An 11642-nucleotide genomic window follows, 5' to 3' on the forward strand; every position below is an offset into this window, starting at 1 on the left:
TTCTGGTAGTGGGCCTTCAATAAACCCCGGGTACTATATTAGGCAGGCCCATTTGGGATGCCTATGTCAGCTGGGTAGTTCATCACCGGAAAAAGAAAAAACATGTAAAAAGAAGAATCGTGGCCAGCACAAACCTGGAGTGGCGTGGCTGCACATTGAACTGGCTTGCTCCCATGTCTGAATTGCACTACTTTTATGTCTGAAAAACTGGTAAAACTAACTCGCTAATGAAAAAGGATAATAGACAAAGCCATCTCCATCACTGTATCATGCTAATAGAAAAGGTGAACTTCTCAGAGAAAGAAATGTTCAACTTTCAGGATTCTTTTGGATAACTAAGTAATGTTCAATTATTTTCGATCATCCCATTTTTTAAAGTAAGTTTTTTCCTGTCAAGGAAAAGTGAACTTCTTGAACACAGATAGTTACTCCGGATTTTTTTTTTGGACAACTAAGTAATGCTTAACTCATTTTGCTCATACATTTTTTTCAAATTAAATGAACTTCACAATTATATGAACTATCCAGCAATAAGAAATGAACTTCTGCAAGAGGAAACTATTCTTGCAAGTCAAATCAAACTATTTTTCGTGATGCTTTTTTAGAATGGACTTGACTAGATAAAAATGGGTGAACTCCTAACGAGGAAAAGGTGAACTTTCAAGAGAACTACGTGAATTTCTTATCCATTTGTTTCTCATAAAAATGAAATGAACTTCCACAGGTTAAAATTTTAATTTTCCCAGGTGTTCAAAGTGAACTATGGCACCCGATGCCATATAAGTGAACTTCTCAAAATTAACTAGTGTACTGCCCATGACCTTTTGTACAATTTTTTGAAAGAACATGTGATAAAGCAAAGCTAAAATATAGGAGGCTGCTTTTACACCGAAAAAGGGCACAAGGCAGAGCCTCTATCAGCAGTACAAGTTCGCATCAACTAAAACAAATAGCTCACAGAAGCTAAACAAGAAAACTTCTCAATATAGACAAGCAAACTTCTTGCGTAGTTCACTAAGTGAATTCCTTGTTTATTAAGAAATGAACTTTTGTGACAACAAAATGTGAATTTTTTTCGGGAACGGATGAATTGAACATTTTTATAGACAAAAAACACAACCCCAACGTTGGACAAAATGAACTTTAAAAAAAAAGAACTGAACTACACAACCACCTTGCTTTTCTATTTAGTTCAACACATGCATCTAGGACAGAATTTTTTTTTTCATAAAAAGCAACTACTGGAGCTTCTAAGAGTGAACTACTGTAGCTGGCCATGTATGCATTATCCATACATATGCATTTTCTCTACTAGTACATCCATATCGACATGCGAAAAAGGGCAGGGAAAATAATAGTCGTGCCAATAGGTCCGCGAGCAACAGAAAGCTGATGGTTTAACACTGTGTGATTCTGATATTGGAACAGCGTCCTGCTGGTTTACACGCACCTGCACTTACACTAAGGGGGTAGGACTGGTGCGTCTGCTGGGGCAGCGCGCGAGCTCTGAGCTTGGTGGACTCCGGTGTGATTCATGGTGGACTCCTGATGGGGGCGAGGTGAACTTCCCAGATGCAATCACCTGAGGTAAAACGGGAATAAAATGAGTACTCAATGCCCTATCAAGGTGATAGTTTCAGAAGTAGTCCAGTATATAGTACAAGCACTCCTAGTTCAAGCACAAATGCTATCGCCACAGAATGACAAAAAAAGTGACAAGCTTCTAGTTGGTAATTCCTTAAACAGATTAAACGCTATGACACATGCTCATTCTATTTCACCAAACTACATTAGTACTTATTTCTTCATTCTTAATAAGTGGACCTCATACTGTTTACCTTTTCTAAGTAAATAGGCTTAATGAACTTTCACACAAAATAAAGCCGAATTTTCACATTGAGAGATAATGAACTTGGATGAGAAATTGGTGTGAACTTGCCGATTAGAATAATTGACATAGAGAACTCCCCAAAAAAGAAGAGGTGAGCTTCACGCATAGATCAAATGAACTTCGCGTCTGGAATATATACATGAACAATATTCTACACATTCGCTACCTTCTATTTTCTTCTGAAACTAAAAGTGAATATCCTGATACTAAAAGTGAATCTCCCGAATGGACCGAAGTGGATTCCGTTGCAAAGAGAAGTGAACTTTCATAATACTGACAAGTCCTCATGAACAAAGGGAACTTTTTGGACAACTTTCTCTTGTGGATGGTCTAAAATTCTGTCTCTCATACAGAAAGTAACTTCTTATTCTTTTTTTATAGTTAACTTTCTGCTGTGTTCTTTAGCCAAAATCAGTGGACAAAGCAAACTTCCGTAACAAAAACAAATAAAATTCATACGGGAACAAGTTGAGCTTCTACTTTTTAACAATGCACTATCAGGTGCAAAGTTTGCCTGCCCGACGATAAGAGTTTATTATATAGATCTCATTGTATTGACCTACAAAAACAATGGAATGACAACATTGTTATAGAAGTTGATTCACAAGATATATTTGAGTTTTAATACATGATAAAAACAAGTGGGCTTCCCCTCATAGAGGAACTGAACTTTTAGCAAAATAAAAAAGTGAACCTACGATCCACACTATTTTTATAAGTAACTGCAATTGCCCTGTACTTGTAACGAACTCCGCAGTACGGAGGAAGTGAACTTCAGACAACAAAAGATCGAAGCAAACTCCATAGATGCAATTTTTATAACGGATAATTGCCCTGTGCTTGTGGGAGTCCACGCCGATGCTGGTGGAGGTGCTCACTGGTGGAGCTACCAGCGGGCAGTGCAAACGGATTGCGCGTGGTGAACTAGAGTTGCGTGTGGTGAATTACCGTGGCAGGGTGCCGGAGATGCTGGGGACGTCGAGCAGCTCGTGGTGGATGACGGGGGGCTGCACGTGTGAACTCCTGTGGCTGCACATGTGAACTCACGGGTAGGGCGTCGCCGGACTCGCATCGATGCATGTGAACTAGAGTCATAAATAAATAATTTCAGTAGTCATAAGTGTAACCATACTACCATACAGGTTAAGGAGTAACTGAATGCTGCACGCATAATCTGAATGAATCGAGGCCTCCACTAATATTAATCCCAGTTATCTCAAACAAATATAATGATATTTCCAAAGTTTATATAGTTTGGAATTCCACTAATGATAAATCCATTCTAGTTTTGCCTCCGCAAAAAGACATAACAACACACATAGGATCTATCTGTCCCAAAGAAAAGCTACAATGGGCAGCGACACTGCAATGGCAACAACTAGCACATAGATTGCATAAAAAAACCTTGTTCACATGCAGAGACAAATTTCCATGCAATACAATGGTTTCTAAACTTTAGTGTTCACCATTTGCGACTAAGTGAGCTGCCGCTTAAGCCGGCGTGACAGTTTTTGACAGAAGTTTGGCGAGTGCGGCACTTCACATTAACGCACGTGGCAAGTGCTGAATTTCACGGGGACTGATCCGAGCTCAGTAGAGGCACCAGTGGAATCTCCATGTGCGGCGCCCGGTGAATTCCCGCGCGCCTAGTCAGTGAACTCCCTATGGCTAAACGTGCAAACTATATTTTTGTAATGAACTTGTAAAAAAATGATAAGCGAACTATCTTTTTTGTAAACAAATTGAACTTCTACCTTTTCTTATAGTCTGACACGCATGAACATATGCATCGACACTTACACGTTTTGTTCCCTAAAAGAACACATACATGTATTGCATTTCTTCCTAGGTTTGGTTCGCATTTGCCATAAAAATTAAAGAACACCAAATGGACAGTAGAGAGAGGGAGGATAGTCCATTACCAACAGCAGCACCGCAACAATGCGAGGCAGAGGCTTTCCTTGAGCTTGAGAAGGGAACCAGGAGGGATGGTGCTCGGGTCCGGCTGCTGTGCGGATGCAGGGGACTGGCTGCCTCCCGTAGAAGGCGGAGAGTCAGGGGAGCGGGAAGCTGGCGGCGGGGATGTGTTGGGTCCCCGCAGATCCGGTCCGGAATAGGGAGGTTGGGCGCCGGAGAGCCAGCCGGTGGTCACCGGAGTAGGTCAGGGATTTGGGTTGGGGCCGGCGCCGGTCGGGGGTGGAGGGGATCGCGCCAGTCGGGGGTGGAGGGGGCCGCGCCGGTTGGAGGTGCAGGGGCCTCGCCGGTGGGGGTGGAGGGGCTCGCGCTTGTCGGGGGTGGGAGGCGGCGCGATTCTGTAGGGTGGGCGGAGCCGCGCGGTCGAGGTAGGAGGTCGGGACCGAGTCGGGATGGGGTTCTGGTCTGGTCGCCGGGGGGAGGTGGTGGGGCGCCGCTGGGGAGGAGGGGTGGTGGGGCGCCGCCTGGGGAGGAGGTGGAGGGCCCCTGCCGGGGGAAGGTGGTTGGGCGCCGCCGGGAAGGAGGTGGTGGGCTGTCGCCGGGAGGAGGTGGTGCGGCGCCGCTGGGGAGGAGGGGTGGTGGGGCGCCGACGGGAGGTAGGAGGTGGGGATTTTGGTGTGGGTCGGTGCGAGTCAACCCTCGTCCCACGTGGGAGTTCACAACGTGCGGGAAGGATGAGGTTTCACGGGCGGTTCGGTTCGGGACATGGTTTCCTCGGTTGGTTTACAGGGGGTTCAAGAATAGCTATTCTAGAACCCCTCTTAAGGGGGGTTCGAGAATAGTTCAGCCCTATATATATATATATATATAGGACATATTCATACTACACCCGGGTGTAGTTACACCCACGCGTGTTTCTCATAATCTAGAGAGTATCTATCATACCTAAGAGTATGTACATGTAGTATGAAGTATATAAAACTATTTTGGTAGTATATATAATACTTTGTAGGAAGTATGCACATTTTTTTACGTAGACTCATTTTTTACGTATACATATGCATGTATTTCGTATATATAGTGCAAACTACATGCTCACTTACATTTTCTTCACCAAACTTGGTTTGTAATATCTTAGATATATTGTAGGAACACACTCAAACTGATAAAGTATCGTATATACTTCTGTATGGTAGTATATTAGATATGGGTGTAACTACACCCAGGGGTAGGAAGTATTTATCCTATATATATATATATATATATATATATATATATATATATATATATGACATATTCATACTACACCCGGGTGTAGTTACACCCACGCGTGTTTTTCATAATTTAGAGAGTATCTATCATACCGGATATTATGTATATGTAGTATGAAGTATATAAAACTATTTTGGAAGTATATATACTACTTTGTAGGTAGTATGTACATTTTTTTACGTAGACTCAATTTTTATGTATACATATGCATGTATTTCGGATATATAGTGCAAACTATGGGTTCACTTAAAATTTTTTCACCGAACTTGGTTTGGAGTATCTTAAATATAGTATACGAGCATACTCAAACCGATAAAGTATCGTATATACTTCCATACGGAAGTATATAGATATGGGTGTAACTACACCCAGGGGTAGGAAGTATTTATCCTATATATATATATATATATATATATATATATATATATATATGGTCGCACTATTCCGAAACCGGTTGCAGAATAATATTCTGAGCACCGACTTGAACTTCCATGGACACAAGGTTGAACTTTCCGGAGAACATGGTTGATCTTTCTGTCGAACATACCTGAACTTCCCTTTTTCTTCAGAGCTACTGATTCTACTTCGTTTTTTCCAACCATTTGTCGGAACTATGCAAATGATATACCGTTGGATAGATAATGAAAAACCGCAAATTTTTCATGTTCGCAATTTTCCCAGATTATGCACGGTTTAAATTTAATTTTGAAAATACTAAAACACTTCTATATGGCCAGAAAACGAACTTTTAGTTTGATTTTCGAAGCACTTAACGAAACTGTTCAAATGATATACCGTTGGATAGATAAAGAAATTGCGCAACTTTTTCATGTTTTACGTTTTTTCAAAATCCTCACAGTTTTTGAACAATTTTGAAAATACCAAAATTCGGACGTACTTAAAAACGGGCGGACAGTAATTTGGATGATTTGTTTCAACCGTTTGTCGGAATAATGCAAATGATATGGCGTTGGAAAGCTATGGACTAGGCGCAACTTTCTTATTCAAATTGTTTTCGCTAATTCCTTACAGTTTAATAGAATAACTCGAATTACTCTCCGCCCATTTTATATGACGGACACGAATGATTTTCTCCGCGATTTCCGTGCGGTATATTTAAACAATGCAAATGATATACGGTTGGAAAGGTGTCAAAATGGCGCATCTTTTTCATATCTATCATTTTTGCCAAATACGAACGGTTGAAAAGTAATTTTAGAAGTTTTGAAATCATGTTTCCGGTATATTTTGTGGGATAACAATTTGAATTTGATGGATTAGATCCATTTATTTGTTGTAAAATGTTGTAGGTAATGAAATTAGACATATACTCTATCATATAAAGCTTTTGGTGATAATGATTGAAGTGGTTGGTGATCAAATCGATGAGATTTGGATAATAGATTTCCGTCCCGTAAAAACAGAGCACTGAACTTCCCTCGACATGAACTTGTACTTATCTGGAAATGCGGTTGTACTTCTTGGTGCGGTTTCATTCACTTTCTCGAAACGAACATATGCACTTCATCTGAAAAACAACCTAGACTTCCCGGGAAGATACCCTTGTACTTCGCAAAATCTTTTCTTGTACTTCCCGTGAGATAAAAATGTCCGATTATTATTATTACTAGTTGAATGCTCGTGCTTCGCCACGGCATTTTAATTTTTTTCTACCGTCGCACAAGTAGGCATTAAGTGCATATAAATATTCATGAATATAGAAAAGATATGCCACATATAAAAGACTAATTATCATTCAGAAAGTTGCCCAAATTTCCTCCAGCTACATCAACATGCGAGTGGGCGAGGTCCCTCTCCTAGAACTCTACCACATAAACATATACCTTCAGAGCACCTGAATATGCTTCTTGGTTAGCATCTCTTTCATCATCTTCATCTTGGACCTGAATACTCGGGCCAGGAGATCTAATTGGTCATGTGGGGTTTGGCCTGGAAGCAACACATCATGTCTCCTGCCAGTTTGGGTGTAGGTTATGGTCAGGAAGATGTGATGCTTGCCATATGTTGTCGGGGTTTCTGTGGGTGTCATCTACATAGTAAAGATACCAACATTCATTCTCAAGCTTAAAGAAAATTATGGGTAAGTGGAAAATGAATACTATAGGTAATGGACATCTCTGACTCTAACACATAAAACGTTAGATACTTCCCAGCCAAATTCAAGAGTTCATCTATTTTATCACAGAAAACATCTTAATATTTCACATTAGATCTCATTTTTAAGTACCATTTCCAATGGCACACGTGCACTTTTGATGACATTTGGAATTTTCAAGAGCATATTTGGAATGATATGAAAAAGAGTAAAGGAAGCAAGGACAAAGAGAGTGATGCAAATGGCAGTGAACAGTTCATCGCATACAACATAGATGCATGACATACTTATATACTGTTAGGCCCTTGACCTTTCATTATACTATTGCTTAAAGGAATCCTGATCTCCTGCTATTTGGACTCGATGCTGCTAGTCTACAACGAAAGTGCTTCACGGAAAGAGGAAGTTGAATTACATCAGGGTTGTGTCACTGAATTAGTTCTTGGAACCCAGAGAACTGAGGTGTTCTGCTGCTAAATTGTATCACAACTTAGCAAGAGATGTGTATATGTCTAGGTGACTGGGTTTAAAATTACGTGAAAACTGTTTTTTGCAACTTATTCATTCAACAGGAATGCTATTACGTTTGTTTAATATGTCAGCAACACCGGCTTGTTTAGAGTCCATGAAACATCGATTATTTACGAGACTATGGCCGTAGAGACATTACAAACGTTGTTCCATTACACCTGATCTATATTCTTACCAATTCCAGTACACCTGAAACATGACCCGGTGAACCCCCATCCTAACATCACAGAATAAACACACCCTACCGAAAAATCACAACTGCCACCAAGAGCACAAATTTCATGGATTCAAATACTAAAAACTAATATTGGCTTTGTTTCTTGTGTACAGGACTCACACCAAATGGATAGGGAATTACCATACAGAAAATATAGAGTAACAACTTATCGAATAAGCAATATCACTTAGCTCAATCACTGCCTGAGTAAAGAGTATTGGTGTGGCCTGCCGGAAAAAAACATACTCAGGAACAGATAGCTATTTACAGGGTAGAAGTAATGTCTTCAAAATGACATACAATAGTACTTCAAAATTCAGTTACAAATGTTGAAATGTATGCACCCTATCCAATAAAATTTCTAAAGCATCATATCCACACTCCTTTTCTAATTTGTGAACTGTTACTGTTGTGGTCCAGCCACTGAAAATAAAGGGTAATGAAGAAGAATATCATTCACAGAGTTTGCTTTGCAAATTACATGATACAGTATCATGTAGCTCCTATTGAGCATCTATAGTACACTGTCAGACCTGTTGTCTGCAATTCAAAAAGTAATATGGACGATCACCTGAAATATGTAAGCCATATTAGTAGGCTTTTGCATACAAAGGAAGAAAGAAATCAAATAGTTTCTGTCGTTTGAAAAAGCAAACCAATGGTTTCTCACATAAGAAGAAGGAAGCAATCAGATAGGTTACAAACTTAAGGCCTTCAAATTTCAGTGCAAGCCATGATTCTTTTGACTTGCGAATAAATTCAGCAGGGAGAAGTCTTGAAGCGAACATGTCAAATATCACCAGAAAGTTGAAATCAGTAGTGTATGCATCATATCATGACACATTTACCATCTCATATGAAATACTGTAGCTGGAAGAATACCCGGCCTCACAAATAGAAGGGATCAGTCTATTTGTATTACCTAAATTATGTCAATGTTATCCATTTGAGATTTTCCGTGCATATTATTCATGCTAGACGGTCAAAAAGAATGCAAGATAGAGGAAGTTCGAAGCCCTGGTCAATTTTAAGCTTCAGGGTTAACCTATCTAATCTAGCTTATAATCCTTGAAAAAATTGCTTATTCATCTCTCTATAAACAAAGGTGTTTTGTTTCTCTATGCAAATCTGAATTCCTACAATCACCTAACATCGTATGTAGAATAAGCACCACTTGTGATCAAATTCCAGCCTATCTTTATCGCGATTCAGTTTTCTGCAGGTTTGTTTGTAGTAATGAGATCAAGACATGAAGAATGCAGAAAGCTATACATAATACATGGTATAGGAAGAATATACTCCTGGATTAGCAGATGGGATTAGTAAATTGTTGAGCTCTAGTAAGTGCAACAAAAATTAATGGAAAATTTGCACATGCCTTTGACATATCTTCTATCACATCCTAAGCACTGGATTGAGCCAAAGGAGTGGCCGGGGGTAATTTTGAGCTCCTATCACATCCTAAGCACTGAAACATATCTTATTTTTCTGAGGAAAAGCATACAAGAAGTTATGATATATCTATGCTCTGAAATAGTTTCTGTTTTAAAATAAGATCATACAAAGAAGAAAAGAGCATGCTTGCACAACGTAGGATAAAAAAATGTGACATGGCAGGCTCAACCCATGTGAGTTCAATGCCTTTATGTATAACTTCAAAGAATAATCTTATACTGGCAACTTAACAACCATCAATAATTTGACCATGGAAGTCCCTTCCACAATCAGAAAACAACCATTCATGGCAATAACACAGCAAGGGATATCCCTAGCTTATTTTAAATCGTTGCAATTTAATGAGACAGTGGTTCAATTTTGTAATTACCACTGCAACAAAGCATTGCTTTGTAAAGACATCTACCCAAGAACAAGCATTTGATCGGACACCTAACGCACACATACCGAAACCACAAGAACTGATGGATGTGCAGGTCCATATCACAATCAGGATACCTGCTCTTTTCTCAGTTGAAAAGGCAATACAACAGAGGCAACTTTCGGAGCCCATTAAGGGAGAGTTAAACATAGTTAAATGAAACTCTTATACAGTTGCAAGCTAATGCCAATGATAAACCAAGATATCACTGAATATTTTGGGGAAAGGTTGCCCATCATCACGCCATTCATAAGCTAATACAGATGCCAAATTAAGGGTAGTAGAACAGTCACATCACATATTATTAAGAAGATCATTTTAAATTTAATTAGGACTTTTATATGACCTTATAAGTAGAATCCACCATGAATTCACCTACAGAGTCGAACTTTTGTGCTTCAAAAAGAACACGCATTTATCATAGTCCCTTTACTTTATTTCTGGCCTTTGTTGTACCAATATAACAGTGCAGTAAAGAAATGATGCAAACAAAAGGTAGAGATTACCTTAAAAAGAAAAATGCATGGCTTTGAATTTGTTGTCAGTTTGATTCTGCTGAGTCCCAAGTGGGGTTGATGCCAAGGTATGCAATTTCGTATGATAATGCCAATTGACCTCTGTGGTTGGGCGTTGCATCAAACATGTAAGAGCTGACCTGAAGAAATAATATCTTAGGCATCACTTTGCGCAGTTTATAAGTTGGAAGGCCAGTGTGAACAAATTCAGAGAGGGGACGAAGATGAAACAAAGAAACACTTCCCTGATGAAAATTCGGAATTAGGATGATTCCTCTTATCTTGACACTTCTTCCACTATGCTTCTTATTTCTGCAGAGAAGCATCCATATGAAGACAGCACGTCAGTGGTATAAGCGGTGCTTATTGCTTAAGTTCGCAATCAGAACAACAAGGGACAACATAAACAACGGGTGCGCTTCGAACGCCGGTCTGGAAGGGGCGTGTACTGGAGGCGTGACGGCCGGCCTCATGGCCGGCCCGACAGGCGTTGACCGGAGACCTCGAGTGCGGGCAGCTCTGCGGCCAGGGCACGCACAGGGAGATCCAGAGCTTGACCACACGGGAGTTGAGGGAGGCGGCAGATCCAAGCGCGCTCGGTGGATGCCCGACACCTACAAGGCAATGTCGACGCCGCTTTGCACCAGACACGGGGCGGAGTACAGCGGCCCGTCTTGAATGGGGAATGGGTAGCACGAGGTGGGTAAGGAGCACACGGCTGGCTCGGGGAAGTCCGGCGGCCTCCGCTGATCTGGAGCACGGGGAACGTGCGTGAGGAAAGCATGACGGCTCGGGTAGTCGCGCCGGCTGCGATGAAGCCGCCGCGCCGGGATTTGCAGTGGGTCGGAGGCGTCGAGGTGGCGGCAGTGTTCTTTGCAGAGGTGGATGGCTGACTACCACGCGATTTGGGACGAGGGAGGCAGCGTGTTCTGGTGTGGAAGAAACGACGGCGACGGGTGGCGGCGCCAGAACGAGGAAGATTGTGGCGGCGAACAGACAGAGATTGTGAGATCGTGTATGGAAGTTTTTTTGAGAGCATCGTCTATGGAAGTTGTGAGCGGGGGTCGTGTGCGTGGGAGGGGAAGCATTTGCATGGGCCTGGCCCATCCATGTTCGCGGTGAAATTATCCATGTTCGCAGGGGGTGACTGCTGAGCCAAGTACGTACCAACCAACCATCTCACCACCTCTAGGCATTTAATATAGTAGAGATTATTATTATTATTATTATTATTATTAATACACTACAAGGACGATTGTACTTCCCAAAATAAATAAGTTGTACTTCTCAATGTTGAATTTTATATTCTC

Source organism: Lolium rigidum, chromosome 7, assembly GCF_022539505.1.
Source record: "Lolium rigidum isolate FL_2022 chromosome 7, APGP_CSIRO_Lrig_0.1, whole genome shotgun sequence".
NCBI classification, from domain to species: domain Eukaryota; kingdom Viridiplantae; phylum Streptophyta; class Magnoliopsida; order Poales; family Poaceae; genus Lolium; species Lolium rigidum.